Source organism: Protopterus annectens, chromosome 3.part0, assembly GCF_019279795.1.
Source record: "Protopterus annectens isolate FY-2018-M chromosome 3.part0, PAN1.0, whole genome shotgun sequence".
Taxonomy (NCBI): Eukaryota; Metazoa; Chordata; order Ceratodontiformes; family Protopteridae; genus Protopterus; species Protopterus annectens.
In genome coordinates, this window is record NC_056731.1 from 1748366735 (window position 1) to 1748392158 (window position 25424).

A 25424-nucleotide genomic window follows, 5' to 3' on the forward strand; every position below is an offset into this window, starting at 1 on the left:
ACAATGGTCCCAGCAGAGCCTGACCTTGACCCAGGGAATGAATCAAGCTTATTGAACTTTGTAAAAGTTGTACACAGGAGGACCATGTAGCAACTTCTAGAATACTACTATCTGACCCTTTCTAAAAAGCCATAAATGAAACCAAAGCCCTTTCAGAGTGGGCTTTGACTCGGCCTGGAGTGGTTTTATTGTGGTGAGGATAGCAAACGGTAATAGACAACCATTGGGAAATAATTTGTTTTGACACAGGTTGTCCCTTCTTCTTAACTTCACAAGAAGTGAATGATTGATCTAAAGATCTGAAAGATTTAGATCTGTCAATATAGTACCTAAATTGTCTGTAGACATACAAGCTATGGAGTATCCTTTCTCCATCATTTTTAGGTTCAAGAAAGAAAACAGAGACATGACTAGTTCAGCTTAAAGTAATCTCGAATACTACTTTAGGGATAAAAAAAGGGATGGTTCTCGAAGAAATTGTCTCTCTATACAAAATGAAATAGGGTTGACTTAACACAGAAGCTTGCAACTCACATATCCTTCTTGCAGAGGTCTTAGAAATCAGCAAAACTGTTTTCCATGCTAAGAACCTCAATCATCCAGATTAACTGGATCAAATAGAGCAAGTGTTAGCCTCTCTAACACAAAATTAAGATTTTCAAGGAGGTGCCACCAGTTTCCCTGGAGATCCCTTATGTAAACCCGCTTTCAAAAACATTTTGATATGAGAGTGTATTGAAAGAAAATCTATGGAGAGATATGCAAAAATGGCTGATAAATGAACCTTGATAGAGGAATACGAAAGGCCATAGGATGGTAACTCACACAAATATTGTAAAAGCGGAGAACAACTAGCTCTGAATGTGTGCTGGTTATGTTGTTGGCACTGACTAGAAAACATTTTCCCTTTGCTAATATATGATTTTCTATTAACAGGGTTTCTTGCTTCCATTAATACCTGCTTCACATCCTCAGTATACAGATGTTTAAAAGGAATTAAGACCCTATCATCCAGGTAGTCAATAGAAGTTGAATGTTATCAGGGGTGTGTCAAATACCCTTGTTCTTGTGTGAGTAGATCCAGTCTGTGAGGAATCCTGTGGTAACTGCCCCTGGCCATTTTTGAAAGAAGGGAGAACCACAATGATCTTGGGGGATTCCTTTTGAATCTTCAGAAGTACCCTGGATATTAGTGGAAAGGGTAGAAAAGCACACAGGAGCATTCCTGTCGAAGGAAAAGAAAAGGCATCTGTCTTACAGGCCTTCTTACATGGAGTCCTGGAATAGAATCTTGCCATTTGATTGCTCAGAGAGGAGGCAAAGAGTTCTGTTTGAGGAACTCTCCAGAGATGGATAAAATCTTGGAAGCCCCCCGATCTACTTTCCATTCCTGAGGGTCTACTCTTGCCCTGCTCGGTTTGTCTGCCACACAGTTTTGCTCTGACAAAATGTAGGATGTCTGCAGAGTCAGATTGTGCTGCGAAGCTATATCCCAAGCTAACTTGGCTAGTCTGTAAATGAGGTACAACCCAGTTCCCCCTTGTTTGTTGATGCACCACATGACTGTGGTATTGCCTGTAACTGCTTGAAGAGGTCCCTGTGACCAAATATGGTTTAGAGAGTTGAATGCCTTGATCAGGGCAAGCTTCTCCTTGATATTTATGCCCTTGCATCTGTCCTTAGGGTCCCACACCCCCTGAACTTTTATCCCTCCTTTACTAGTGGCTATAATCCTAGACAAAGTATCAACAAAGTCAAATACTCACTGAAAACAATGAATAGTGGCCCATGCAGTAGAAGAAACTAAGTAATTTGAATCAGATTTGTCCTCAGAAAAAGAAATTGAATATGAAACTTGCCTCATACATTCACAATTTGTGAAAACAAACTAACATATTAGACTGACAATTCAAAATGCTGATAATCAAAGTTGCAGAAGTGTATACTTTTTCCGATACCAATCAATAATTTTCCCATCCTTATTAGAGAGAGTAGGATTGAAAATGACTAAGTGCATAGCAGCAGTGGGATCAACTAGAGTTATAGAAGCTGTTTCTGGTTTGGGAGTATTGTATACAGATTTAAAAGACCGAGAAACTTTGTACATTCTATCTGCCTTTTTAGGGACACTTGGTTTACTATGAGAAAAATTGCAGACAGTAATACATACATCTTCTAAAACAGACAGAATAAGAGGGATGTGTGTAGGATTTGGAAAATCCTTCTGTAACAAGTTATAGTATTTTATGAGGGGCTGAGAAACCTTAGTGCTCTCCCACTGAAAACACTGATACATTCTAGCAATAGTCTGGCAGAATGAGAAACCCCCACAGGAAAAATCAGTCTGAAAATAGAAATCTGAGAAAAAAATGTATCTGCCACTGCATCTTCCTGTTTAGATTCAGAATCTTGATTCTAGATGTATCTCTCTTTCTTTTACCAGAAACTACTTCACAAGAAGTCTGAATTAAACCCTGAGCCAGACCCAGTAAGCTACTCCTATCCAAAGAAAATTGAAGAGTAGATGCAGTCTTGGTTTTCTGTTTATTTTGGCAATAAAAATGAGGCCAACCATGTTGCTAATGGCAGCAGCAGCTTCCCCAGGGAGGGGTATAGTATTCTGCCACAACAGGGTGACCTTCCCTGTTCTATCTCCCAGAACCGACATGAGTGTCTGCCCCTTGCCCACTAAGTGGACCCCACTATAATGGAATCTGTCACTGTTATACCTAGTCTTTATATGGCACAACTTTTTCTAACAGTTTCCTACCAAAACCACATGGGTTATGGTTGCTATATCTACACATGTGCATTATCACATGCTTGTTTACATTAAGCTTGGTTTTATTAATTGCTGCTCTCCCCTGCTAGACATGCATGCACTTGTATACTTATTTACTTTATTCCGGTCTTTTAGGTTTATTATCATACAGCCTATTTTGGTATCATCAGAAAAACTTTTTTTTCATCCAGCATGCATCTACTATTGGTATAATTGCCATGAATAAGTTAAACATTTACTGGGCCCAGTATAAAATAATGTACACTACCCTATTGATACTGCAGTATTCAGAAAGGAAATTTTTGAATTACACATGCAATTCCAGTTAACCAACATTGAATACAATGAGATGTGGAGCTATTGATGTTTCAGTTATGCATGACCTGAATAGTGTCTTAATGAGGGTTAGTATCAAATATGTTTGCCAAATCTAAAAATACTATAGCTGATAAAATTCTATTAATGAGCATTGTACTACAAGATTTATCCTGACATATGCCATGTTGTTAGATGACCCCATATTGTCCCTCATCAACTTTAAAATTACCCTTTCAAAAAAAATTCTTAATATAGTTGTAAAATTTCTTGTATAATTTTCTGAAGATATATCCTTTTCCCCCTTTGAAATGGAAATAGTAGCAGCCGTTTTCCAGATCCCTGATTGTAGACAGTGTCCTGCTCATAGAGTGCCATCTGGTGGTGAGGTAGTATGCTATTATAGATGTGCAGATCATTGCAAAAAACAGACATGCTGGAATTTTCATCTTACAGTAGAGACTAGGAAAACAAATAGATTAGCAAAGAAGAAAGTGTCAGAAAAGTTAATTTGATTAAAAAATAAAAATCTTTTAATTGTTTATTAAGTGGAAATGAGTGTTAAAAGATATTATGGGTTAATGAGGCCAGTAGTTATAAATAGGTATATGTGGAGTATGGAGAGAGATGAGTTGTCAGTGTCAGAGAATAACAGCAGAGGCACTGTTCAAAACTATATAAACAGAATGATCCTGAAGAAGATCCATATACTTACAATTGCCATACTAATGATAACATTTCATGTTCTAATTAAAACCTTTTCATGTTTTTCCAAGACATGTAAGGATGTTAGGAAACTGCACACAGCAACAATAGCTAACACATCCATTAAATGACAGTAAAATTAATTTATATTTTACATAATGATATATGCAGCCCCAAATAAAAGTTCTCCTCTTCCAAGGGAAAAAAATCCTTGATTTTAGACTTATTCTTGTGCTTAAATATTTACAAAGGGGCACTTATCTGGTTGACCAATCATATAGTTTCCAGAGACTGACAATTTTGACAGTCAATGGCAGCAACTTGCTTTACTATCATCTGAGTTTCAAGTGAAACATGAGAGGGAAGGTACATTTGTAAACATTCACCCAATCATTTGTTTAGATGGTGCAATAAAGGAATATTTCTTTATTGACCAAACCCTAAGAACAATGACAAAGAAAAGTGTGTGGGAACTGGAACACTTTTCTTTTTATGGTTTAAATATAAAAATTCATAGGCCAAAGCTGCAGATGGCCTGGGTGTCTCATGGCACTTCACACATTCAGTCTTTGTATTCAGTATTCACAAACTACTAATCATGTAGAAATCCATACAGTAAGACAACAATAAAGAATAGAAAGACTAACAGTAGCATGAGTTTGTGAAAACAGAATGTGCCACTAACTTTGAATCAATGGTCATAAGTGCTGGGAGTTTTACTATTTTCATATTATGAAGTAAGTGGAGCAGAAAACTAATGAGTCCTGTATTACAGCTTAAACAGAGTGGGAAACTAAAGCTTTCTATATTACAACACAGGAACATTTATGAAACTGTTTTTTTTGCCAACATGTACTAATGTTTGTTTACCAATTAGGTGCATTTCAGCAGAATTTAACAACATAAAATTTGATTAAAACTAAGAATTTACATAATTCTCTTTGAAGAAATTTTCATAACTGAAAATTGTCTGAAAAGGGAGACCCCTCCAAAATTGCACGTGGAAGGACCCCCTACAACCCTAACTTAAATGCTGGGATCACAAATCACATTACCCCAAACACACCTTACTGAATCACAATATCCTGAAAATATACCAAAGAAAAAGTAGAAAGTAAAACCAAAAATCATTTGAACAGTTGCAACAGGAATGCCCCCTACCTGCACCCCCCATATGGTGGTCACAATTTCATTCCAGTCCAAAATAAAAATATTCTAAAGCCAATACAATTTTATCATTTTAATAAATAAATCAGATTTGGTACAAAACTTAACCTTTTCTCTACTTCAAAGGTGCACACAATTGCAGTTAAAATATATATTTATTTGCCTCTTTGTACATTACCTGTATAAGTGGATGAGTATAAGACCCTTATCAGCTACAAACCACAGCAGATCAACAACAGTTCTGTACAGTTTAAGATAAGGCAATCAGCATAAATGTAGTCAAGAATACATTACAATTTATTAAAATATGTGTACAAAAACATTAGGATACATTACAATATAAAATGGAAGCAGTTTAAACAAGATAGTTGCAAGAATATAGAAAATTAATCACATGTAAAACATATTGGACTATGCTAAGTTATACAGTGCCTCAAACAATGGTATGACCATCAATTATAATAAATTCTGTTAATACCTTCAGTGTTATGAGAGTTAATTCTAATCTGTTGATGTGATCCTAGGAAAGAGTATCTATTTAAATTTTGAGATTTTAAGTATTTTGCTGCGTTCATCAGTGGCAGTGATAAACATTGAGCAGCCTGCCCCTGTGGGAGTGGTTACTGCCTTGAAACTGTAGTTTTATTGGCCATTTTGGGTCAATTCCTAACTCCTTGATCTCCCTCTCTTAAAACCCGATTGCTTTGTGGTTTTGGCGTCTTTTCGAACTTGTTGGCTGTTGGTGAAGCACCCACCAAGAGGAGAAAATGCTGAGAGAAGAAAGGAGCCACTTTTGAAATTTTAAGTATTTTGCTTCAGATTATTTGTTAAGTTTTTCTGCATTGCCGCCTACTTTTGAGCATTTTCTGGCGTGTTAAACTTGATTTCTGTGTTGGTAACTGTATTTAGAACACAACCTAGAGCTGATTACTGAATTTCCTGCCTGCACTTATTTTTAAAATTATTTTTTTTCTTAAAACTTGCATTTTATCTGTCTCTGGCCTAGCACTCAAGTGTGGGGTCATTTACTGCACTGTCCTAACTTGTTGATACTTGTGAACCTCTGCTTTCCTTAAAAAAAAAACAAAAAAACAAAAATCTTGCTTTTTCCCACTATTCTGAGATTTAAAAAAGTTCAGTTACAGATTTGCTGTTCTGAACTGTTTGTAAGTTTCTTGGAGACCATTGTTTGCTTGGGCTAAAGGGAAGTCTCTGTGTTCATCAGTGGCAGTGATAAACATTGAGCAGCCTGCCTGCCCCTGTGGGAGTGGTTACTGCCTTGAAACTGTAGTTGTATTGGCCATTTTGGATCAATTCCTAACTCCTTGATCTCCCTCTCTTAAAATCCTCTTTTGCGCGGTTTTGCGCATAGTGCAACATCGGGCAGAGCTGCCTAATTGGGTTTAAACTATTCCTGGCTCCACGAAGTCTGCTCTTCATTTTCCCTTAGAACTGCTCTATCTCTCAAATTAAACACCATATTCTCATTCTAAGGCCCCTCACTGGTCCAAATAAGTAATTTTACAAGTTAGCACTAATAAACCACAAGCACTACTTACTCTTATACTCTCTACGATTACCTTGTCCCCTATTGGTCCATTTTAATTCAATTCCCTATATTACTCTAACATGTCCAAAGGTCAGTCAATGGTTTCCTCTCCAGTCCAGCTGGTGAATCTGGGAATTTTGAGGCAATGTTACAACTGTCTCATGTACACATACAACCCTCTCCTCCTCCAAACAGGTTCAAATATATGTGAGAGATGCAACCATATAGCCAAACTGGAGGCTGAGCTCTCTCATCTCAAAACTGGTGTAACCAGTCGGGAGGAGAAGGTAACCTCACACAACACAATTCCAGTATCACATAGTCCCACCACAACAGCGAACCAAACACATAAAAGCACAAAAACATACTCGGAGGCTCTAAATAAAAATCTACCTAAGCAACAGAGACCTCCAAAGCAGACATCCAAGCAAACGCTACCCCAAAACAAAACACGTACAACACATAGCACACAAAGTCAGTGTGCCAAGCAGTCACAGCTCTTAAGGCTGAATAACACACCTGATACTCTTGTAATAGGTGACTCTATTGTCAGACACACTGATGTCCCGCTCACCAGGCTGAATAAAGAGAAGGTCACAGTGAGCTGCCTGTCAGGCGCTAGGATCTGCCACATAACGCAAGCACTCAGGTCCCTCCAAAGCAAATACAATATGACTCGGTCATTGCACATGCTGGTGTGAATGACCTGAGACGTACCTCCCTCGACTACATGAAAAGAGACATAGAGGAGCTCTCTGATCATGTAGCCCAGGCCGGTATGACCCTGACCTTGAGCAGCATCTTACCCTCACCTAGAATGATGCCACAGTATAAAGACAAAATGATTGATTTTAACAATTGGCTAACATTTTGGTGTCATTCAAAGGGGATCCAGTGTCTGTCAGCCTGGGATGACATGCTCGACAAGCCATGTTGCTTCGCTATGGATGGCTTGCACCTGTCATCCCTGGGCTTTCGGATATTGGCAAAGGCTCTTGCCACCCCCATAGTGCCTTTTTTAGGCAAGGCTCAAAAGTCAAACCCACCTCCATAGACAGCACAAAGAACAAGAAACTAAGGGTAATGCTGCTAAATGCCAGAAGTCTTAACCTCAAGATGCATGCACTCAAAGCTCTCCTCAGTATGGAGAACATCGATATCTATGCAGTGACAGAAACCTGGTTCAAGGCTCCAGAGAGTACCCCAGCACTACCAGGTTATACCTCATATCATGCTTTTCGGCCCCAAAACCCAGACTGAACCACAAAAGGAGCGGGGGTTCCATATTTATCAAGGATATCCACACCTCCAGGTTAGTGGCATTGCACAAAGTATCGGAGACCATCCATGTGCAACTGACAGTGGGCAAGACTGCTTTTCAGTTTATAGCATCCTACGGACCACCCTCTCAAAGTCAGGAATCCCACTCGGCTTTCCTGAAAACATTGGAGAACATGAAGATCTCTCCGAACACCATTATATTGAGCAACCTCAACTACCCAAACATAGACTGGGAGCATTACTCAAGCCCCAGCACCTTAGCCCAAAAGTTCCTGGAATTTATAAACTCAAATGCTAAAATGCTATGGAACAACTAGTCACCACTCTCACAAGAGACCTGATTATTACCAACATGGGGACTCTATGCTCCATACCAGAAGTATATCCCTCATTGGTAAGATCAGACCATAAATTAATTTCACTGGATATCCACATCCCGACCCCACCCCCAGCCCAGAAAACCACAGTAAAAACTTCTCAAAAGCAAACTTCACACTTCTCAAAACCGAAGTGGAATCCTTCAAGGCCCCAGAGCCAGTGGAAACTATAGCCCAAACAGCAGAATCCTATATAAATGCATTCTACGGACATCTCCAGGAATGCATGGATCATGCTATCCCAAACAAAATCAAGACCCAATCATCCAAAGGCAGGCGTCCAGTCTGGTGGACCCCAGCCATAAATAAACTGTACAACAGAAGGAAGAAGCAACTACATGATAGAGCAAAATCCCTAAAAGGGAAGGCATCTCTGATCAGTACTAGCAAAAAATTACGATCCCTCATAAAATCCTCCAAGGCCAGCTTCGAGAGAAAAATTGCACAGGACAATAAAGACAATCATAAGGCTTTTTTCAGTTATGTTAGGAACCTGGGATGCAACTCCCAGACTTGTTCTGAGTTGATTCTAAACGACAAAAAATACACTGAACCCACAGATATCGCCAATATCCTGGCAGACAGGTTCAGTGCAAACTTCTCCAACCCCCCCACAAAAGAGCAAGTATCTATCCCGGCAGAGTGCAGCCTCCCAAACATCTCTGATGCTCAGGTGAAGGCCGCCCTCTCCAAAGCAAAAAAACACTGCTTCCATGGGACCAGATGGCGTCCCGGGTTGCGTCCTACATGAACTCCAAGAACTAATCCCTCAAGTAAAACTGCTGTACAATCTCAGCCTCACTACAGGATATGTGCCCAATGAATGGCGTACAGCAATAGTGGTCCCACTCCACAAAGGTGGCACCTCTGCTGACCCTGGAAACTATCGCCCCATAAGCCTGACTAGCCTAGTCTGCAAGGCTATGGAGAGGATCATCATGGAACTCATAAACAAAGACATTGGGGACCTACAGACACTAGATCCTACCCAATTTGGCTTCATCAAGGGCAGATCCTGCCTTTTGAACCTGGTCGACTTCTTCGAAACAGTCACCAAGGCCATAGATGAAGGGAAGGTACTCCACACAGCCTATCTGGACCTCGCAAAGGCATTTGACACAATACCCCACTCGGGCATCATAGATAAGCTATCCAGCCTAAATATAAACCCCTATGTCACAAGATGGGTCTCAAACTGGCTCAAAGACAGAACCCACAGAGTCAGAGTTGCTGGAGCCATGTCAGACTCAAAACCGGTCACAAGTGGCATCCCACAAGGTTCTGTCCTGGGACCTCTCTTGTTCGGTATTTACTTTTCTGAAGTACAGGCCAATGTGGGAGGACTATAGCTCACCAAGTTCGCAGATGACTGCAAACTCGGCGCCATAATTGACTCTCCAGCTGACACAAACATCCTTCAAAAAGGTCTCGCATAGACAGATAACTGGTGCCAGAGCCATGGTCTAAAGCTAAATTCCAAAAAGTGTATAGTCATACCCTTTGGCAAAAACAATGTGCCCACAAATTACCACATAGGTGGTAACCCATTAAGTACAGAGAAAGTAATTAGGGATCTGGGGGCCAAGTTGATAGCAATCTCTCCTTTGACAACCACATTGCCAAAGTGGTTAGAAAGACCTTCTACATAGCCCACCTCATCATGAAAGGATTCACATCTAGATCAAGAGAGGTAATCGTGCCCCTTTATTCATCCCTCATCAGGCCCATCATAGAATACAATGCCCCCTTTGGGATGTACCTTACCCGACACCTGCAGCAATTGGAAAGACCCCAAAAGTACCTCACCAGGAGGATCAAGGGACTCAAACAGATGCCATATACTGCTTGGTTAAAAAACCTCCAGCTCTACTCAGTTGCATACCGCCTACTTCGAGGCGATCTATGCCTGACATATAAAGCTATGTCCAACCCAGAATTAATGGACATGCTCCACCTCAGTAAATCTAAATCCCTTAAAGCCACGCGTTCGAGGGACTTGAACCTCAGCACAGAAATAAATAAAACATGCTGGAGGGACAGATTCATAACCCAGAGGCTCCCTTCGCTCTGGAATAGAATTCCAATTCATGTTAGGCAGAGCACCTCACTGACTCTCTTCAAAAAGAATCTTGATGAGTGGATGGGGGATCGTAGGTTTGTACCGGGCATTACTTCCATGTCACTATTAGACAGAGGCACAGTAAACTAAACTTTAAAAAGGGCACAGTATACTCAAATCAAGGGGTGGCGTAAGCCAAACACAATCAGGCTAGGCTTGTGGATGCCCCAGGGCAGATAGCCTAGTATGAACCTATGAACCTATGAACCTAAATGTAAATGTGAGGAAGTATATACCCAAATATGAGGGTGTGAGGAGGGCTTGCTGCATTGCAAAAGCATTCAGATGCATTTCAGGTAATATTTATAATGTACTTGTTTCAGTACAATGCTATTAGATTAGCTATATGCATGTAGTTGCAATTCAGGCAGTTCTGAATCAATAAAATGCAGTACTCCCAACGATATAACCTGAGGCTAAAGTCTCTTATGATATGATGCATTTTTTTTTTTAGATGGGGAATGCAAATTAGATTTTACAAAAGGTTAACTACCAAGCCTTCTAGATGAAACAGCTAAAAGAGTTTTAACCAATATAAGCATACCATGCAGAAGAAAATACTGGCATTCCTGATTAGGTTAAGAAGTATCATTTGCTTGCACTGATATCAGAATTACTTCTTTTTTTCATCTTTACTTGGTACCCTCACCACATAATAATAAAAATAACTGCTAATAATCCATTGTTTTCAGATGACAATTGTGGTTTTCCTTAAGATGTCCAGAGAAGCATTACTTTCTAAAAAGTATATCTGTATCTATTAAGTCTGACATTTGGCTTGAATATATTATAACAACCTATTTGTCACTGCTCATTTTTCTGAAGTACCAAACAATTGGTTACTATGCATACCTTCCATGGTTTTTGGTCTTAAACAGCAAAGTTTCATTTGAGTGAATACTTTTTTCAGGCTGAATAACAGCAAACTTTCACATGAGCGAATGTAGTTTTCAATCAAATTAGCATGGAGTGTGGGGGTGCAGATTTTAATTTTTGTTGTTTTAGATCATTTTAGATTTGATCTAAAGTGATTATTCTTTTGTTGTTCCAAGGTAGGCTGCAGTAGGTTCTCATTATATCTTCTGAAATGCAGAGATAACCTAAAGTCCATTTTCCATGTAGTTCCTCACAGGGAGGGATAACCTGAACTATCTTCCCCTGGTGGTACTTCATAAACTAGAATAAATCCAAATGTTTTTTTTTTCTTTGAAGGGTATCAGCTTCCTTCCCCTCCCACACAGGAACACTGTCCAGACTCTGTTTACACGCAATGGTTACAAATCATTTGACTAATAGGGTAATGTGCTTTAACCAGCTCTATTTGCAGGTATCTGTTTAACTCTAACCTGCTTACGTGTCTCTGGCCATGACTTCAACATTAGGGTAAGTGCAGATCGCTCCACACAGAATGTTGTGTCCATCACTGGCCATGACTTCAACATTAGAGTAAATGCAGATCGCTCCACACAGAATGTTGTGTCCATCACTGGCCATGACTTCAGAATTATCGTAAGTGCAGATTACTTCACACAGAATGGTGTGTCCATCACCGACCATGACTTCAACATTAGGGTAAGTGCAGATCGCTCCACACAGAATGTTGTGTCCATCACTGCCCGTGACTTCAACATTAGAGTAAATGCAGATCGCTCCACAAAGAATGTTGTGTCCATCACTGGCCATGACTTCAGAATTAGCGTAAGTGCAGATTACTTCACACAGAATGGTGTGTCCATCACCGACCATGACTTCAACATTAGAGTAAGTGCAGATTACTTCACACAGAATGTTGTGTCCATCACTGGCCATGACTTCAACATTAGAGTAAGTGCAGATCGCTCCACACAGAATGTTGTGTCCATCACTGGCCATGACTTCAACATTAGAGTAAGTGCAGATCGCTCCACACAGAATGTTGTGTCCATCACTGGCCATGACTTCAGAATTAGCGTAAGTGCAGATTACTTCACACAGAATGGTGTGTCCATCACCGACCATGACTTCAACATTAGGGTAAGTGCAGATCGCTCCACACAGAATGTTGTGTCCATCATTGGCCATGACTTCAAAATTAGCGTAAGTGTAGATTACTTCACACAGAATGTTGTGCCCATCACTGACCATGACTTCAACATCAGAGTAAGTGCAGATCGCTCCACACAGAATGTTGTCTATCACTGGCCATGCCTTCAACATTAGATTAAGTACAGATCGCTCCACACAGAGTGTTGAGTATTTAGCTTGTTGATCTTCATGTTCATCATTCCATGTTGGAAGGACAAATAAAACTTTAAGGGAAAGAATTAGGGAACATGTCACAGCTATTAGGAAGTTGGATGTTAGGAATGCACTAGCTAAACATGTTCAAAAGATTGGCCCTACACATTCATTTAATTTTAAGGTTTTGCAACATTTGTATGAATGGAAACATCTTAGACATTTTAGAAACTTTACAGAACGACAAGAAGTTCGGTGGATCATTAGGTTACAAGCTGACAGAGACCCTGGACTTAATGAGAAGGTCCCTTTAAGACCTGTTCTTAAAGCTCATAATTTATTCAAATGAGTTTCAGTTTATTTATTATGACATAATTTTATTGTAGTGCTTTTATTGGTGGTTTTCATTTTGTCATGTGATTTGTAACCAGGCTGTATGGATTATTTATTGAGTTATTTTTTGTCATTGTTTTAACTGGTCTGAAGTGGTGTTCAAAGGAGCATGAAAGCGCTTACCTAATTAAAGCTACATTTTTATTCATTTTCTGCCAGGGTTAGTCTGATCTGTTTTATGCATAGTTTTGTTCTCGTTGACTGCTTTGACAATTTTCCATAGTGGAATACTTTCTTTTCTTATATGCTTATATCATACTTTACAAATTTATTTTTATTTAATATTGTATGCGCAAGTAGGGTGTGTTACAGTGTGTTGCATTGTTGGTACCTTTTTCTTCCTTGGGGTTATGTCTGAAAATGAGCCTGACTGAGCAGCATTAACCAGGTTAACAAAATATAAATACAGGAATAAACCATGCTCTTCTCACAGACTGTTTTTCCTTTGGTGAGCCTTCCATTTCAACCTTCATAGTCATTGTTCAGTAAATCGCACCCTCCATGGTTGTATTATAATTACAGAGAATTGTGAATAAATACAGTCCAAAAGAGGACATGAACTCCTCTCATTGCAAGGCAATATCAGTTTTAGGTTGACCTTTGGGCTGCCATGTCCAGTTAGCTAATAAACAATAAGATTTCTTCTTCTTCAGTACATGACCCGAAAAGAGAGTAAGCAGGTATGAACTGGCCAATAACATTATTAGGGGAGAATAGCAAAAATGTCAGACCTGTTTAACTGAAATTAAGCAATCTTTTTTTCTGTTAACTTTCATCTATATGCAAGAAGTAACATCTGTTTTTTAATTTGTAAGGCAGTATTATCTCGTCTTGCTACATTTAAATATCACATTGTGACTATGCAAATTTCACTCTGGAAGTTACAATTAGTACCTTGCAATGGTCTGAAGAGATAATTGCTGCCTTATTAACCATCAATTCACTATTAAATTCACTCCTCACATGTTGTTGCAGTTGATCTCTTTTATGCCTCTGACTGAAGCAGAGGTTTGAAAATATAATCCCATGAGGAAAAAAATATAACATACTGAAGCATTGTTTATGTTTGCTATGCATTGTCTAACAAAACAAAAGAAAAAAAGTACAGATGTGGAAGAAAATTTGTTTCAGAGTTGCACATTAGTGTTTATCTAAGCTTTAATTAAACATATTTGTCTTTTATAACATATGAAAATCTAGAACTTGGATTCTTAGCTATAAAGTAATATGTTTGGGGTAAAAATATTCAAACTTTTGTCTGACTGTTTCTTATAACCATAATGAAAAATGATACTGAGTCTCAGTAGAAGGAACTTACTCTGTGACAAGCTCGCACAGATCATAATGTATTGAAAGCTGCATTTTTATTAGCTTAAAGTAGGCCAAATATTTTTCAGAACCTAGTTGCCTATTAAGATTAACATATTTATAATGACATGAATTAAATAATGAAGAAGAAACAGCAACAGCAAACTCTGTAGGGGAAACAACAAACAGAGATTGTTAAATAGTGGTGTGTATTTTCTAGGGGAATAACTTGGGGAATCACCAACCAACCAACTATTGTCCAACTTGCTGTCTCTCAGCTATAATTTGCTATAGAATATGAGCATATGAAGTTCAATTGTACTTTATGTGAAAGCTGTATGTACAACACTGGTAATAGCAATCTTAACTGAATTTAACCTGGACATGTACCTGGATATGCCCCATCACAAAAGCCATGACACCTGTCAAGGAGGGATCTACTAACAAGGATTCCAAGTGCAACAATTTCTCAGGGACCATCAAGTAACACATGCAAAATCCAAAAGCAAATCTTTACTGCAGCATGGCCGTCAGTAATCCCATATGGCTATCAGTAGTCCCATATGGCTACTAGGAATCCCACATGGCTATCAGTAGTCCCACATGGCTAGCAGTAATCCCACATGGCTATCAGTAGTCACACATGGCTAGCAGTAATCCTACATGGCTACCAGTAATCTCACATGCTAGAAATAATCCCACATGGCTACCAGTAATCTCACATGGCTACCAGCAATTCCACAGGGCTATCAGTAATTCCACATGGCTACCAGTAATCCCACATAGGTATCCGTAATCCCATATGGCTACCAGTAATCCCACATGGCAACCAGTAGTCCCATAAGGTATCCAGAAAAACACATGGCTAACAATAGTTACACATGGCTACCAGTACTCCCATATGCTTATATAATCTCAGAATAGAATATCATCTCTAGGCAACAAATTATGTTCTCCCTAAGAAAAGATTTGCTCCTTTCAGTTTTTTGGAGTCAAGTTCAACTATGTTTCCTTTTTTTCCCATCTCATTAAGGGCAAGTTTTCTCAGTCTCCCTACAAGACTAATATCTCTAGTACAACAGCAGGGGCTTTACTTCATTATGCTATGAAAAGAATACATTCTCCCCTTTTCACCAATGTGCTGTTACTATATTGCGTTGTATTTCAGGTGCTGTTAGTTTACTTCTGCAACTGAAACTGCACTGACATGCATCCTTAAGTATGAATCCCACAGCACTCATTGTGACGCTCAAAGAGGGTGTCTGAGATTCAAGATGGAATGATACGAGTGCATTTTCCTTTCAACTCCAGTTGTTGAATCTGAGATAGGCACATCCACAATAATTACTATGAATGCTATAGACATTGGCTATATCTTTATTCCAAACTATACAAATCATCCATCAATAAATAGAGTATTATTCAGAGAGCATAAACTTATCTCCTTTATCAATTTAGCCCTACTAATGGCATATGTCACTCTAGACAAGCCCTTAAACTAATAAGGCTGTTGCTCCATCAACAATACCTCTCAACTGTCCAGTTGATAACAGCATTATTTGAAATCTGTTACTATTTTTGGGCCTTTGTCCTCACATTATTTCTGGTTTTGTCCACATTTCTTGAACTGAGAGGGTGAGACTATGCTTCCAACATCAAATCATCCAATACTTTTGATCATCTGCCAGTCATCACTTTCAACTTTCCATCTGAATATTTGTCAGTTATGACAAAGACTGTGATGGCCGAGGATCACGCTGCATCAGCGTAACCATCAAGCGGGAGCACAGACAATGCAGTCCATCATATCAGGAAAGGCAGTGAGTAGGTGTTTTCCATCTATCACCTTAATTTAGTTAGGAGGCAGCAGGCCCTCAGAGGTTTTATGCATGGACTCTCATGTCCTGTCAAAGCTCTTTTTGGTTTACCATATTACATTCTGCAACTCACATGAACTGCATTCTCTTCTCCCCATTAACTAAGACTGCCTCCTGTGGACTAGCTGACAGTTGGCACCCCCTTTTTATAGAGATACACACACATATATGTATATATATATATATCTATATATATATAAGAAAGGTTTAAATAAATATTGAAACATTTCCATAATTTCTCTCAGGTCTGAAGACATGGTAGCCACTAAACTCAGATAAGGAGAACGAGAGATCTTTATAAAGAAATCAAGTCCCTTACAACACAGACATGGATATGTTCTAATTCAGGCAATGTATTATTAAAAGTTCTGGTACGGAGAAGAGCATATATCAAATTAGCTACACTTTTATCTGCTATCTTGAGATGCCGAATTGGCAGATTTTGCCTAAACAAGGCAGTATAGGGCCAGCAAAGGCTTAGCAAATAAGCAAAAAGCATGGAACTAGAGATGAAAGTCAGCCCTTACAAAACAACTTGATCTGTCTACTATCTTATCACAGGCTGATACATGCTGGACCCCGCTAGAATGACACCATCTACTTAGACAACTATTGAAGCCAGTTATCTTTTCTTTGTATTTTGGCATCATTCTGGGTGAATGCAAGTTGCCGCTAAAGAAAAGAGTCTTACCTGCATTTGGCACATCTGTAGTGAGGTCCAACATGTCTCTCTGAATGTCCCTAAGAGACAAGTATGATTCATAGGTACATAGATGTATACTAGCTTAACAACCACTTGGGCCTTTATAAACCTTGTCAAACATCCCAGTTGTATCCCTCGGGTTTATATGGCTTTGAGGACATTTTAACATGTATATGTATGATAGGACAAGATTTATAGGCTGCTTCTGTCTACTAGAGACATAGGTGCTAAACCTGGGGTATATTTCCAATTTCACATCCATTGGTCCAGGTTTCTCTTGAATAGAGTTAGGGAAGAGCTCAGTGGCAAGTCATTTACACTCAGATAGACTCTCTCGGGGTAACAGCCAAACTTGCCCAATGTGAGTAACTGAATCAACCCTGTAACATTGCAATTCCTGGTATTAAAGAGACAAATAACTGTCATTGTGTCCTTTTCTAGCCTTGAAAGCAAAAGCCTGTGTGCCAGACAATGGAGTCTCCAATCACCAGGTACTCACGGAATTAGAGGCTGTGGAAAATTTGTCTGTGGTCTGGTAACTATTGCTATTTTTGAGAGATGAAGCTGTGTGTATTGATTTCTGCTGAGACTTTAAATTTCTGGTGCTAGTTAGCTTGGGAGTTTCTGACAGCCTTCAGCATATGATGGTTTGGTGTACTCACACACAGCTGTGAGTTGTACTGCATGGTATATGCACAGAGAATCTCTTTAGGTGAATAGATGGTCTCCATGTTGTGTAGTTAGTCCTCTTACAGGTTATATCATGAATGTCTAATAATAGTTATTTTTGACGGTTTACTATCAAAAGTTGGAAACTGCATCGGTGAACTGGCATATGGTCGACTTGCAGTTTTCAAGTTGGTTGAATGTCGGCCTAAAATTGATTGACTACACTACAGCAAACAGGTAGTACAGGTCGATAATTTGGATTCGACATTGTGCAGGGAAGTCACTCTTCAGTGAGGAACAGGGAATTAGCCCATTTGCTTACTGAAGTGCGATCTCGCAGTTGGTGCATTTAATGTGCAGGGGGTGTGGAGGGTGCAGGGTGGCATAGCCCCACTGCAAAATAGTAGCATTAATGTACTGTTGACTGTAGAGTTTAATGGTATGTTAATGTGCATAGCAGGAAGTGAGTGATGTCACCTTCTGCTATGTTGAATACATTGAACCACGGTGGTCAATGTATCCATTTTTGCTTTGGTTTAATATTCGGAATTTTAAATTCAGCATTTTGGGTCAACATTTTAAAAAGTCGACCGAAGGTGATTCAAAATTTCAGTAGTAAACCTCTTTGACATTAGGCACTTCCTACACCTACAATAAATAAGTCAGCAAGCTAATTAATGCAAGTCTTAATATTCTGTGGGTAGCAGTTCACCCAGAATACCAGTTGAATACTTTTTCTCAAAGCAGAGACTAGCTCAAATTAAAGAAAAAGGTATGCTTTAAGGATTATTACAAAATAAATAACTTAAAATGCAATACAAATATTATGATCCAGTGATAGTGTTACAGTTTTAAATTATTTACCTCAGTTACCATTGCATTTTTACAGATGTAGTTTTATTTCATTTTGGACTGAAAATGTAAAATAAACACCTTTGTGGAAAAGAAAAACAGAAAAATCAAAATAGATATTTTTTTCTGACCTGTTAAAATCCACACTATGGCTCCCACTACAAATAACCCTATATAGCTAATTATCCATAATTTTTTCTTTTTTTTTTTTCCAGATTTACAACCTAATGCCACGCACGAAAAATAATATTACACCAGGAAATGTAAATCCAGGACAAAAGTGACCACTACAAGGTAAAGGATCTGTCATATATTGTTTCAAACATCACTCCTCATACATGCAAGTGATTAGCAATATGTCTTTTATTCCCACAGACAGAGATATACAGAAACACAGATGCACACAACATAAATCCAAACACAGAGAATAATATACAATTCACAGGATGTTTTCTTTTAATTTTGTATTACTGAGATGTTGTACTACATATAACAGAAACTCACAAAATACAAGTTTGCTTTTTTTAAAGCTACATATTTTGTATTGGTGAGAACAGAAATCTAGTGTCAGTTTGAAATATTGAAGCACTTATATTATTTTTTTTAGTAAAGCATAGATATTTAAAACTTGTAATAAGCTTCTTTCTGCTTTCCTTGGTCTGATTGTTTTCAGTCTTATTCGTTGTTGTTGTGTCCTTCGGCTTTTCCCGGTTAGGGGTTGCCACAGCGGAACTCTGGTCCGCTAATGATTGGCAGTAGATTTTTACATGCTGAGTTGCCTGCCCTGACACACAACCTTCAATGAAGGTACACCCATTCACGCATGTCTCCACACAGAAGATGCTCTAGCTGAGAATCGAACAGGACAACGTCTTACTGTGAGGCAACAACGGTACCGCAGCACCACCACCGCAGTTTTTTTTTTCATATAATCTGTAATTCTGATGAAGTCAGTTAAGAAGATCTGCAATGCTGTGTCACTTCTGAAGAGGATCTAGTGAATTGTGGTCTTACTAATGACAAATAAAAATAATGTATGTAATTCTAGTTTGAATATTATTTCAGTTCTCCTAGAATCAAAACAAAAGGATTGTAATGTAGAGATGCACGAGTTAAGCAAATGCACAAGTTTCCTAATATAGCAATATTTAGTCTTTCTGCATTTCACACTAAATTTTGATAGAAACAAAAAATAAAAAAATAAAGAAATAATTTCTTTACTTTAAATGTATATCCATGTAACACAACTCATATAGCAAGTGTAGACAAGATACTTTGCAGGTCAGGTATTCTTGTAGTGGCTTGGCCCAGAATACCTTACTCTGTAAGTACAGCATCATAACTTTGCAGGACTTCCAAGATGGTTGCATACTGAGTAACAGCTTAATTTCAGTTCTTCCAGTGGGAAAACAGAAACTCAGACAAGAGAGCCAATGCGTATGTCTTTTTGGGTAAATTTCAGTCAATGGCTAGTAAGTGCACTGCCTGGATGCCAGCAAAAAATAAATTCAGAGAACCTGAAAGAAAATCAATCACAAAAGGTGAGGAGAAAACACTGACTGGGAAGATTCTGCAACTGCTGAGCAAAAAGCAGTGCAATCTCCAGCTTTGGTGCAAGATATGACTTCCAGTAACCTAGAGGAAAAATAAATGAAATATACTCAGACCTGATTAAAATAAATTAAACATTGAAGAAGTGCATCAACTCAGATAACAAAAGGCTGGAAAAAATAGAAAACACTTTAGACAGATATTCAGATGAGGTGATAAAGCTGCAAAAAATCAGAGGTCAGATGAAGAAAATGTCTGAATATGAGACTGCTCAAGAAGAGATGTTTAAAAAAATTATAGAATTAGAGGGAAAAATCACATAGGGAAAACTTGAGATTTTCTGCTGTACCAGAGAAGCTGCAAGGAACAGACTACTAATTTTATGAAAGCACAAATAAGCAACTGGACTGGTATTACACAGCAGGAGTTATTAATTGAAGGGGCACATCATGTGTATGCTCCATCCTGGGTATGAGAAAGTAACCTAAACCTTTAATAGTAATGCAATCCTACCAGCAGAAAGATTTGATTCTGACAAAACTGTGGATAAAGTACTAAAAGTGGGAGACAGTAGAATGTTTTTGGAAAATGATTACCCAATGTAGACCAGGCAAAAGAGAAGTAAATTTATTCCACTAATCATGGAATGTCAAGAAGCAGTCATGAAATTCAAGCTGCTGCAGATAGCTATTTTCAGAATAGTTTTTCCTGGAGGGTCAGAATCATTTGTTGATGCAGAACATGCTAAGAAGGAAATACAAAAAGTTTGTCCAAAAATAGTGAGCTATGAAGCAGCTAGAGATTCTGCTTCTTGTTCTTCTGGTAATAAAGGCCATAGAGTGATTGTGCCATGAAGCCTTTACAAATGTTTCAAAGAAAATATTTGAAAGCCAGAAAAAAGCACAAGAGCTGACCAGAAGAACTGGGAGTAGAAAGGAAATGAAGCAGAGACTGGATTTAGGAGATGGAGATCAACAAGAAGAAAGCCAGAAACCCAGAAATTGACAAATAAATGTGGAATTACAATGCATTAATTATATTTGTGAAAGATGACAGAAAAAGAAAACCTGGAAATATTGTAGTTTTTTAACTTTATTAAACTTGTAGGGGACTCCAAACCAAATTCCCTGCTTCATGTCTTTAATGTTTGGAAGAACATTTCTGGAGGGGAACAGGAAGGAAAGACTTAACTGTAAGTAAAACAAAATATGTTGTGTTATAGGGATACCAATGTAAACATGTGCCTATTTTTCCTTCTTTTTTCTTTCTCCTCATTCATTTTTAAGATATGTAGCCACTGCAATGTAAAAAAGAAGAAAAGTCTGATCAAAAGAGCATGATACAATAAAATGTGATGTGCTTTTTCTTGCTCTTGCATAGGGGAGTGATTAGATTAAGGCCCTTGGGTTGATCTAGTGACACATTTTAAGGGGGAGCAAATAAATAAAAATAAAAATAAACATAATAAAAGTTTTCCTCTAGCAAATAAATGAGTGCTTGTAGGTGCAACTGTGTATCTGGTTCACATGTCTCTACTGAGATAATCTAATACGGGGTAATAAAAAAACAGTACTTAATTCTTTCAATGGCTTGTTTGCAATGGCTAGGAGATAATGTTTTCTAAATACATTCAAGTGTTTTCCCAACCTGAGAGAAGAATAAAGGTAAAACAAAAACAGACAGCACTTAGTAAAAGCATAGGCTGTACTATGCATCTTAGGAAGGAAGAATAACCTTCCTTATAGGTTAATCCAAGTCTATGAGTGTGGCTGTCAGTCTGGAACAAGTGTTCCTATTGGAGAGGTTAACCTTCAATATTTGTAGATGTATATTCTTTTGTGTGTTAGTATTAAGTTAACAGGTTTTAGGGGTGTTCTGGGGTGTAATTGTTCTTTTGTTTGAGGGTTTTCATTAAAACAAAAATATTTATAAGATGTGACATAGGTTCAAATAGATATGGCAGAAAACAACTGTATAAATGATCAACCTGAACGTCATTAGTGTATGCATGTAACACAAAAGCTAAAACTAGACATTTAAAAAATATTTTCCACTTAACAGGTGTGAATAATAACTTTTTAACATAATGTCAACTCTTTCTATATTATCTTTAAATGTAAATGGTCTCACAAATATGTACAAAAAAGAAAGAGTAGTGAACTATACTAAAATGTAGAGTGCAAATAGCTATGTTACAGGATACACATTTGGAAGGAAATGAGCATGTGAATTTGATAATGAAAGGCTTTCAGGACGCTTTGCGGAATATCTCAGTCAAAGGAAAATTGGAGTGCTTATATTAATTGTAAGAGGAGCTCCAATAGTAATAGAAAATGATAAAAAGATAATAATGGTAGATTTGTAGTACTAAGGGCTACTGACAAAGGAAGAGGATTATACTGGCATGTAATTATATTCCACACAAAACTGCTATAATGGAGCTTAAGAAAATTCTGGGACAAATTATCAGCTTTCAGCAAGAAATATTACTTTTAGGTGGTGGATGAAATTTGATTTGCAGCATTAAGGATGTATATGGGGTCCAGAAGGGAAAATAAAACGAAAGAGGATAGACTTTTGAAGAAATTTGTGAAAATATTCGGCATGGAAGATGTGAATTCAGTAGTAGAGTTCAGAGTGAAGTTACATATTATTCCAGAAGATGTAAAAACTGGGCTAGGCTAGATGGAACTTATATTTCACAGGACCATGTACATTTAGAAAGCTTTGATGCACATCCAGTGACCATTTCAGATCACATGCCATTAATAACTAAAATAAAAATGCAGGGCAATGAAATAAAAAAAGAGATGCTGTTGCTTTCCCACCTATCTTTTGAAAGAAGAGGGATTTAAGGAATGGTTAGTGGAAATTATTTGGGTGATATAAGAGAAGATTGAAATTTCTTTTGAAAATATAGTTAGGGAGTGGGATAACATTAAAGTGGAGTTTAAAAATAGGGAGTAAATAAAAGAAAGAGAGATATCATTAAGAAGTAACAACAATTGTTTAGAAGGGCTGACAAAGGTTAAAACATTTCAGAATAGGGGGAATCTCACAGAACAAGAAAAGGGGCAATTGCAGCATACTAAACAAAAAATAAGGGATTACCTCAATAATACGCATGAATTTAGAAAGACTGCTATTAATCAATTGTTTTTTGATAATTACTCCAGAACACAAAAACATTTAGCACAACAATTCAGGCAACAGAAAGTAGAAATGATTTTTGCCAAGCTTAGGGAGCCTATAACAAGGAAGATAACAAGAAATCATGTATAGGTACTAGAAATATTTCAGAAATTTTATGAAAATCTGGATAAAGCAGTGAAATAAGGAAATCAAGAAAAGGTATAAATGGAAATGTTTATGAAGCAAAATATTCCAAGGTTAGAGGTAAATGAGGCCCAATTATTAACAGGATAGTTGGAGATGAGATAAAAATGGTGATATATTCACCGAATCTACAGGAAAGTCCCAAGAAATACTTGGTATTCTTGTGGAAGCTAGGATGGCAAAATGTTAAAGGTCTAGAAGGTTTTATTTAACAGTACTTTAAGAGGAGGAAAAGCACCAACATCCTGGAAGAAACTGGTGGTGACTGTAATACCTAAAGAGGGTAAAGACCTATCAGATCCAGCTTCATATAAGCCAATTTCAATTCTAAGCCATGATTATAAGGTGTTAATGTGTGTAATGGCTACAAAAATGTTAAAGGTGATGCCAAAATTGATAGATATGGATCAGTGTCTTTTTCTTGGGGGGGGCAAATATTTGACATCATTAACAGAGCAATGATGATCCAGAGGGAAGCAGAAAGTAAAACATACCACTGTTGCTAGTGGGTCTTGATGCAGAGAAAGCATTTGACAGAGTAAGCTGGGATTATGTCAGTAGGCAATGGAAGCATTTGCATTGCATGATAAAATTATAAGGTTGATTAATAGGATATATGAGGGAGCAGAGATGGAAATTAAAGAGGTTAGGTTCCTCTCTGATAATTTCTGTTTGAACAAAGGAACCAGGAAGGAGTGTTTCCTTTCCCCTTTGTTATATGTGTTATATTTAAAACCATTGGCAAAGAAAATAAGGGACTCAGAAATTCAAGGATTTAATTGGTATGGGAGTCAAGAAAAGCTGTCTCTATTTGCAAATGATATTATTTTATACTTGATAAGACCAGAAAAGGACATTTCAGTGTTGTGGTACATTTTGAGATAGTTTCAAGTCTTTTTGGGATGCATAAATAATGAAGTTAAAACAAAGGCAATAGCTGTAAACTATGCACCCACACAGAAATTGAATCAGCAGTATACATATTTATGTGAACATGATAAAATGAAGTTGTGACACCTGTGCCCTGGCCCAGCAATCAAGGAGCCTCAATCCTTACCACTAACACTAAAGAGGGTGTCTCATATATGAGGAAAGGATAACAAATACACATTAGTAAAGTGCAATTTCCCTTAAGAGCACACAGAGATCACAGTAAGCCCAGGGCTGGTCGCTCCCTTGCTCTCCAGGTCCTCAATAAGACTCCCCACTGGCACAGCTATAGGATCCAGATCTCAGCCTAGTGGGCAAGCTAAAACCTGTAGCACCCTCTCTGTCCAGTCAGTGCTTTGTGTCCCTGCCCAAGTAGCTGACCCACACACACTTTGAGATCAAATTGAGAGTTTATACAACCCACAGACACTATTGGGAAAGGCTAGCACAGGTTCTCCAGCTGTCCCCCCTTTCTCCCAGTCTATACAGTAGTTCCACTTGCCACCACCCACTAATACTTATCAGCTACTCAAAGGCCCTTAAAAGGATGTCCAATTATTACTGTGCAATATTATTATCCAATTGGTAGTATAGCCCAGGGCTAAAGCTATAGGAGTGGCTTTGAACAATTTTACCAAAGGCATACAAGTACTCTAAAGAGCTTAAATTATCTCTACACAAACCAGCCACAGTTAAAAGGTTTTAAAATATTTAATAATATATAATTAAAACCACAAGACAATACTTTCTACTACATAGTGCTAGTCAAGAGTTCAGAGATCACAGAGAAATACTTAAAACAATTCAGTTGTACAGTTCTGACATCACAGAAAAACACTTAGTCTAATCTTTCTAGTTCCTAACTATTTCTAAAAGAAAACACAAGTCTAAGATAACTTACATATGAGCAAGACAGTGCTGTGAGTTGGATAGTCAAGACAAAAATGCTTAATGCCTTCTGATTTTCTCTGTTTAAATTGCTATTGCAGTCCTTGTTCCCATTACATAATTTATTTTACACTTTCCTGGTGTTCCCAGGCTAACAGATACTATATAATTGTTATCTTGCACCTGCAGGGAACTACATCAAATAAAAACATTCCACATGTAAACTCTAGTAATTATTCCTTAAGTTAAAACAATAGGCAAGATGCTTCACTCCAGACTCATCAACTCCAGATTCTAACTTCAAAGGGACAGGCATGAAATAATTTCAACTTCAAAGGACAGACAAGAAATGCTTGCCTTAGCTTTCTTTACAGCAGAAGGCAATGTTGCTACATTGTTTAAAGT

At 38.0% G+C, this 25424-nt stretch overlaps 1 protein-coding gene across 4 annotated transcripts in view; it reads left to right on the plus strand.

The window, feature by feature from the left end:
- The window catches only part of PAG1 (phosphoprotein membrane anchor with glycosphingolipid microdomains 1), a 1294572-nt gene that overhangs the window by 632518 nt on the left and 636630 nt on the right, over nucleotides 1–25424 (plus strand). For all 4 annotated transcript variants that reach the window (XM_044065772.1, XM_044065771.1, XM_044065774.1 and 1 more), the window contains one exon: nucleotides 18530–18608. The gene's annotated coding sequence lies outside the window, so the exon portion shown is untranslated. The remainder of the gene's footprint in view (nucleotides 1–18529; nucleotides 18609–25424) is intronic.